Source organism: Copidosoma floridanum, unplaced genomic scaffold, assembly GCF_036245765.1.
Source record: "Copidosoma floridanum isolate Cflo_tuat_1 unplaced genomic scaffold, Cflo_Japanese_pri ptg000043l, whole genome shotgun sequence".
NCBI classification, from domain to species: domain Eukaryota; kingdom Metazoa; phylum Arthropoda; class Insecta; order Hymenoptera; family Encyrtidae; genus Copidosoma; species Copidosoma floridanum.
The window spans coordinates 294,993-304,049 of NW_028321920.1; the positions used below are offsets into that span (position 1 = coordinate 294,993).

Genomic DNA, 9,057 nt, shown 5'->3' on the forward strand with positions numbered 1-9,057 from the left:
GGGGCAACGTTACTGTGTACATCAGAGATAAAACACATGTAATTTTGGCTAACGTATGATGCAATGATTGAACGCGGTCGGGTGGGGGGGAGCAAACAGTGAATATACGACGGGGGTGTCGATTTGCCTTCTTTGTGAAGTCATCGAGGCGACTTGTTTAGGCGCGAGAAGCTCGCGGCCGTCAAGCCACCATTTGTTATCACAGATCTCGATAGGAGCGAGAAGTTCCGGTTGTACTGAAGGTCGAAACTAGCGTGCACAGATGCAGGTCTGGGGCCGTTCAGGCTGAAAAGTAGTCTCGATGACACGAAGAATTAAGCCGTGATGTTTCCTTTCATATCAATTGGTACAGTTTTTGAATTTGGCGGTTTGCTCCTTCATTATCGACGTACCGTGCCCTAACGTCGAAGCTCGCGTGAAACAGGCGAAACGCGGGGTATGGAACTGCGGTAGAACGGAGGGGTGGAACGAGCGCGGCGGCGCAAGGGGCGCGACGCTCGCTCGCTGTGGCGAGCTGCAGATGTTCTCGGGCTGCGAGCGAATAAGGTGCGTATGGCGCCTGAAAGGCTTTGTACTAAACGAATGAATATATTTCCTTTATAAATCATTTGTGTGTTTTTAATTTTTTCTCCTGGTGATTCCTGCTTCCGGCTCGTTCCATCGTCAATAATAATTGTATCCCGTGTATCTCAATTATGATAATAAATTATTCTCCTTTGAAATAAATTATTTTTTCAGTTGCTTGTCATGAGTTTATTATGTAAAATTAAATGAAGATAAGTAAAGGTAAAGCTAATTTTTATAAATATTCAGTTTACTACGTTGAATCTCGTAGTGTAAAAATAGGTGAAAATAACTGGTTAGAATATTGAAGTTTCTCTACTATAGTTTCCAAGATAAATTAAAAATATCAAGACAAAGAGTTATCATTAAACTGAAACTTATGAATATGTAAATTAATTATCGATTGAGAATTGAGTTCAAAATATTGTAAAAAAAAGGTCTAAAAACGTAATACTTCATAAAATAAAAAAATCTCAAATTGTTATACTGCTTACATAATTTCTGTCAGTAACATTTGTTTACAAGTTTACTGACGTAGTTCAACAAGTTGAGATAAAAATATGTAAAAAAAATCCGCTAAAAAACACACGCAAAGGTTTCAGTCAATATTGAAGAAAAAAAGCACATTTTTATGTGAAATTTTCTCTCAGTTAACCAATTTTTCGTTCACTATTTAGTTACAAATTAAAATTAAAATGAGATTGCAAACACATCGAAGTTTATTTTTATTTATATTTGGTACCGCATTTGTCATCGTAGGATTTGGAATATGGCTACTCTTGTCATCAAAATATGAAAAACCTATACCTGTAATAGGGCCTAATGTAAGTATAATATATTGGATGATACAAATTAAATAATGTTGTGATCTAGATAAATACTACCATAAAAAAAATTTTATTAACCATACGCAGACTTGCCCAAACAGTCAGCCACATAAACTAAACATACATTTGATATCGTATTCTGAGAGTAACATTGGTTGGCTTCATGTGCATAATCAAACATACTACGCTTGTGAGAATCTTTTTTTATTCTAAAGTTCAACTACTTAGTGCATAAAAAAAACTCCTTTAACTTTTTTAAAAATTCATTTACAGCTGTTATTGATAGTGTCATGTTATCATTGACGAAGCATCAAAATAGAAGGCAATAAATAAGAAAACTGCATAAAAAAATTAAAAGAAATTAAAACATATTTTTTTGCTAGGTTTGTCTACGCTGAAACATTTGTTTTATGGAAATGGTGGAAGCGTCAAAATCAAACTAAAAAGGAAATGTTACGAAAATTAATAAACGACGGCAGGTTTGAAATTGTGAGTGGAGGGTGGACCATTAATGACGAAGCTGTTTCCTATTACCAATCGATCATAGACCAATACACTTTAGGCTTCAGGTTTTTGAGTTTCCGTAATCATAGATAAATTCTAAAGCCACATAAAAAAAAGATAAAGTAAAACTGTTAATCCCAGGAGAGTAAAATATATGATTGGTAATTATGATGGTCCAAGGGTTGCCTGGCAAGTAAATTCGTTTGGACATTCTCGGGAACAAGCATCGCTATTTTCGCAAATGGGTTTTGATGGAATGTTTATTAGTCGAGTTGATTATCAATTTAAAAAGGCATGTCTCGACAATAAAACTGCCGAGTTTATGTGGAAAACAAGTAACAGTTTAGGTAGGAAATTTTATTATTTTTATTAAATTGTGCTTCGATAACTTTTGGTGGTCATTCGTTTAGGCAAGTCCAACAATTTATTCCCGTCAATAATATACAACCGCTTTACACCACCACCTGGATTTTGCTTTGTTATTCGTTGTGACGGAAGAGTACCAATTATAGATGATCCTAAAAATTTGAATTATAACGTGGATGAGAGGGTAAACATCAGATATATAGGTTTTTAAACATTTTTTTTAAATTGTTTCATTGTATACTTTAAATTTTTATGATGGGTAAAGGTAGAGCAACTATTAACTTATGTCAAAAAACAAGCTTTATCGTATGGAACAGATAATATTAAATTTACAATGGGAGATAAATTACAGTACACAGAAGCTGAGCTGTGGTACAGTAATATGGATAAACTAATCAGGTGTATCTTTAATTAATACTATAACGTGGTACTAAAGCGTAACACTAATACATCGTTTGGTTTGTTAGATATATCAATGAGAAAAAAAACGACCAGTTTAATATTTTTCATTCCACGCCTTCGTGTTACTTAAAATCTTTGAATGACTTGAACATTTCATGGCCTGTCAAAACTGACGATTTTTTTGCCGTACTCCTGGAATCGCCATACTTTTTGGTCTGGTTTCTTCACTTCTCGGCCTGGATTGAAATTTTTCGAGAGACTGGAAAATAATTTTTTACAGGTCAAAAGTCATGACATGTATTATACTCTCCATGTTACCTTCAATTAATAAAAGAATAAAAAAATGAAAAAATAGGTGGTCAAACAACTTTCGGTCCTCACACATTCATCTGACTCTGAAGAATATCAAACGTACAAAGAAGCAATGGGACTGATGCAAAATCACAACACCATTACCGGTACTGCATTTAGTGGCTCATTCTCACGCTGAAGTGGGCTGGTTGTACTTAACCTACGATGTAATATACAACAAATGTAAGATATAAATAAAAGTTGCGCATACTTTGTAAATAATATTGATTATTCATCTATACAGGAAGGAAAATTAAATGGAATATCACAAGTGGCATATTTTATGAAAAACATGTCTTTACCTTACATTAAGCGTGAAGTACTCCTCCCTTTTGCTAGCGAGTAAGAAAAAAATATTTTAATTTCAGGGGTGCAATACGTGATCGACAATGTCATTGAATCGCTCCTAAAAAATCCAGGAAGAAGGTATTTTCAAATCAATATTTTGACAACTAATATGTATACCATTACACCATACTGACGATCTCAGCGAAAAATAACAACCGATAATGAGAATTGTAAAGTCCGTATTTGAGACAAGTAATAAAATGTCATAAGTTATACATAATTTTTGATTATCAGTTGTTATTATTACATATATATTTTTCAACGCCAATGTTATTGTAGAAACAGAAAATAATAGTAAATTGAAAAAACTTTTATTGTTAATTATCGCTGGGGGATGATGACAAACCGATTTGTAATTAGATTTGCGTTTGCCGAAATGGCAATGCTATGGAAGTGGTGGAAAAATCGAAACGACACTATGAGAGAAAAGTTAAAAATGTTGGTCAACGAAGGACGATTTGAAATAGTTGGTGGTGGTTGGAGTATGAACGACGAGGCTACCACAAATTACCAATCACTGATTGATCAATACACTTGGGGCTTTAGGTATGCTTACAATTGGATTGAATGATTTATTGTTGCGATTAATATAAACTTATTTACCTTTAAAGGCGAATAAATGACTCCTTTGGTTCTTGTGGGCGACTTCGAGTCGGATGGCAAGTTGACCCTTTCGGACATTCTCGCGAACAAGCTTCCATTTTCGCTCGAATGGGTTTTGATGGAATGTTCGTTGGTCGAATCGATTACGTGTACAACTGGGCCCGCTTGTGGAATAAAACTGCCGAATTCATCTGGAAAGGCAGTGATAGTCTAGGTATGTGGTTTACTTTCATTCCCAGAGGGGAAGTACAATTTTCACTTCCGGCTACTTGCACCGGAAAAGTGAAGTCGTACTTTTTTCTTGTACGGCTGTTTGCAATGTTTAGCATACCTCCATCGAAAACTCATTTTCTTTCTAATTTTAGAATTGAAAGGATGACGTAATTTTCTATACATAAAAGTCCTATGTCTTTAAAAGATTATAAGACTGTATTTTTTTTCCACGTAGAGTGCAACATAAATACTTTTAAAAAGTAAGATTTTTTTTATACGGGTTTTCATGTATATATCAAAAAATTTTCATTTCAATGAAAAACCAGGATTGATGAAAATAAAAATGAATTTCAGGTAAATCTGCCAATCTATTTACGATGATTTTGTACTACCGTTTTTTCACCCCACCTGGTTTTTGTTTTGATACTTTCTGCGGCAATCGCGTGCCCATCATCGATGACCCAAACAACGTAAATTACAACGTACATGACAGAGTAAGCGAAAATTTTTCATGCCATCACTTTGGAACAATATATTATTGTACAAGATATTTATTTGACTAAAGGCAGAGAAACTACTACATTTTGCTTCGAAACAAGCTACGATGTACCAGACCAATAATATAATCATTACAATGGGACGGACACATCATTACTTAAACGCTGAGCTGTGGTTCGCCAACATAGACAAACTCATCAAGTTGGTTTCAAATTTTTTTTCTAAAACAACATGCCGAAGTATACGGTTGAAACAAATTTGCGTGATTACTCAGGTACATAAACAGTAAGGAAGGAGACAACTATGAGGTGTTTCACTCAACTCCGTCGTGCTACTTGCGGGCACTGCACAAGCACGATTTGAGATGGCCTGTTGAAATCGGCGATATGTTCCCCTACTCTTTCGACCAACATTCATTTTGGACCGGTTTTTATACGTCCAGACCGGCACTGAAGTACTTCGAAAGACTCGGCAATAACTTTTTGCAAGTCGGGGCTTTAATGAATTTCCCATTTCAACTTGCAAAAAAAAATTGGATTATCTTTTTTTTTGTCATTCCAGGTGGCGAAGCAATTATCTGTCTTGGCGAATCTGCCCGATACCGAAGAGCTGCAACGTTTCCGAGAGGCAATGGGGGTGTTAAAGCATCATGACGCCATTACGGGCACTGCAATGCAAAATGTTGCGTTTGACTATGCCAAACTGTTACATCGCAGTATTTCCAAAGAAGAGCACGTTGCCTCTGAAGCTCTAAAATAATAATAATCATGCACTTTGAAAATATCAGCTGTTTGAAAAATATACATGTCTTTTGTTCTCAGCAATTGGGCATTGAAAAAAAAAATTTCAAATGCGCCGGAATTCCACTCGTGTCTGCTTCTCAACATTAGCGCCTGTGATTATTCCTCCAATCACCGAAAATTCGTTGTCACTGTGTACAATCCGACCAGTCAAATGGTCCAGCAGTTCATCAGAGTGCCGGTTCAGAATTTGGTGTACGGGGTCAAAGACTTTACTGGTGCGTCAATAATAAAGGTGGCTTGAACGTTTGGTGCCGTACCCAGTGAGGGGCCCTTTGAGGTTTTATTGATTACGAAAAATGTTCTTTGTCCATTGTCATGATTATTGAATGTATGAATCACGCGTTCAATTTCAAGAGTTTTAATGGCCTAAAAAGTTATAAAATATCAATAAAATAAATAGTAAAAACTCACCACTTTAATCATCGCATGCGCAGAAGACGATAAATCACTTTTCTCTAAATTTTCTTAAAATCTAAGTGGTTTACGTATAATTTTCACAGTTCTAAGAGATCACTAATAAAAAAAAAGGTACAAATACAGTTTTTATTTACAGAGGTTTGTCATTTACTTTTGGAGTTAGCGTCATTTTAGTAACAAATTCTGTAAGACTGTCTGTTAAATTGGTGAGTTTTCAATAGTGATTTTCTTAAAAGTAAAGTGGTTAACCCCAGTGTTTTTTATCGTAAATGAATGAGGCATACCTCATTTACATAGTTAGAAAATTTCAGCTATTTTGATTAATCCAGTGGAAATAGTCCAAGTCACCTTTGAAATACATAAATGTACCCAATTATTAATCGATTGATGGGATTTTTTTTTTTTAATTGTAGGGAACGATATGGTTACTCAAATGGTGCCAATTCCAGACAAAGTGCAAGCGATCCCCGGTCGAGTCAGCAGTGCAACAATGGAGTTGGTTTTCCTAGCTGAAAATGTTTTCTCGCTTGGTTTCCAATCGTTTTACGTTTACCAAAAAAAGTCCGATCCCAATTTCGTGCCAAACGACCCAAAACCGGCTAATGGCTCCCAATTTATAGGCTCCGAGGTAAAAAGTTGACCATTACTTTTTCCAATATCATTTTGCAATGCCATAAACAATAAACGTTGTATTTAAGTTATTTAACATAAGTGCCAACGCGAAAGGTAGAATCTTGATAAATATGACTCACGGGACAAGGGGCCTGAAAATCAGACAATCGTTTCATTATTACGATGCTGCGGAGGGCAACAACGCATTGGTCGCCAACAGATCGTCGGGGCTGTATGTTTTAAGACCAAAGAGCAGCATCACCCATATTTTAAATGTTACCAACTCCACGCAGATCTTCAAAGGTATGTCATATGGGACACTGCTAATATGCCATTAAGTCTCGATTGTACCATTTTCAAAAATTAAATGCCGGCAGGACCTTTGGTCGAGGAAATTCATCAAGTAGTCAATGAATGGGTGAGCCAAGTAGTTAGAATTTACAAGGGAAAAAGTCAAGTGGAATTTCATTGGCTGATCGGACCTGTGCCCATCGAGTAATTTCATATATTAATGGTTACTTGTAAAAAAAAAAAAAAACAGTTCATCCTCTATACGTATTATAAAATTATTTTGTACAGCTTGTCGAAGATGATAGGCGGCAAGAAAGTGGTCAGCAATTACTTTACGAACTTGGTGAACAGAAGGACATTTTACACGGACAGCAATGGTAGGGAGATGATTCAGCGTAAGCTCAACAAGCGCCCTCACATAAACGTTTGGCTGGAGGAACGAGTTTCTGGTAACTATTACCCGATCCCAACGAAAATCGCCATCGAGGACAAGAGGAAGTTGTTACGTGTGAGTGTGTTGACCGACAGGCCACAGGGTGGCTCGAGCTTGTTTCGAGGACAAATTTAGTTGATGGTAACGAAAAAGTCACCCCAAATGGTAAAACTGACGCGTTGAATTTCGCCAAAATGTGTTTCAGCTTCACAGAAGGTTAACCAATCACGACAAGATGAACCGCCTCAATCAAATATTGAACGAAATGGCGTACGGAACGGGCCTTGTGGTCAGAGGTAAACATTACTTGCTGACCGGCAGTTTGATGGACAAGGACGAGCTCATTTTGCAAGAAAAAGAGAAAGCGATTGAACTGTCCCTTGGATCTTGGCTCTTTTTCACCCCCACGACAAGTTCTTTTCAAGACTGGAATCAACTTTACAAAATGAAGGTTGTACATTTTGTCACTCCCTGCTGTACTTCGGCATGTATTTTTGAAGAATTTAAATTTGAAAATAATAACTCGGGTGGTAGTGCTATCAAGTATATATTAATACAAATAACTTTCGACGTTCGTCACAATGTATTCGCTACCTTACCATCTTGCGTACTACACTTAGTCACTAGTGTGACGATTAAGTTTTTTACCTGATGAGGGCCTCGTTATCTATATATAAGTGTATGGGTCGTAACGTCGAAAGTTATTTGTATTTAATAAATACTTGATAGCATTGCCATTCGAATTACCATTTTCAAATTTATCGTATCAGGTATCACTCGAGTTTTAAAATAACTAAATAAATTCAAAATTTTCCTCGATCCGTCAGGGCGACGGTTTAACGATTTTGCTGCCTAAAAACATTCGTATTCTGACTCTCGAGCCTTGGAAGGATGGGGAAGTTCTACTGCGACTTGAGCACATATTTGAGAATGGCAAAACTTCCTTGTACTCGACAGTTGCCCAAGTCGATTTGAAAGTAATACCTATTATGTTTCTTATTGATCACAATTGGTTCCATTGATACATTCTTGAGTTGTGGATTGTTTTTGCCGATAGGAGCTGTTCGCCAGTTTTTCCGTGGATTGGGTGCGAGAAACGACTCTTGGTGCGAATCAGTTTTTGAAAGACGAGCAGCGATTGAAGTGGACGTCGGGGACGGACGATAACGTTGAAACTGGAAATTTGGACTCGGACAAAGTGCAGGCCTCCAGTAATTCTATCGTGGTACTACTGAAACCAATGGAAATTCGGACTTTTGTCGTCAAACTTAAACACGGGTCTTAATGAGATCGTGGAGTATTAAACTTTGTGCGATAACACATTTATAAAGACCAATAGTAATATATTAATGAAGAAAATGTTTGAAGTAAATTTTTTTGTCACGAATGTATATTATTGTATGTGCTCAATAAATGTAGTCCTCATAAATTATAAAAGTATTCTATTTTATTTCAAATCATTCTAAGAAAAAAAATAAACCTTGTTTTTAGTTGCGTGTAACTTTTTTTACTTGTTATACCACAGAGTACAATAGATAATAATCGCTTTAATGTTAATATATAGGCAGTATTTTCTACATCTCTTGCGTCACAGATTGAGCGTAAAGGCCATTGGTTTACTTTGAAATTAAAATAAACATAGTTAAATATAATTGCTTACTTATTTTACGTTTCTAATACTTCATAAATATGTTTATTAGATTGAACATTGATTATTTAAATGATGAGGTTTTTTTATGTAAGTATACGAATGTATTTGTGAAAAATCCTACGACTTTTACGAAGGCTAAGGGGTAAAAAATGTTGGAAAAATATTTTGTTATTT

At 35.9% G+C, this 9,057-nt stretch overlaps 1 pseudogene; it reads left to right on the top strand.

Annotated features, from left to right (window-relative positions):
- The first annotated feature begins 3,087 nt into the window (after nt 1-3,087).
- On the top strand, nt 3,088-8,517 carry LOC149373079 (lysosomal alpha-mannosidase-like; annotated as a pseudogene).
- The last annotated feature ends 540 nt before the right edge of the window (nt 8,518-9,057 follow it).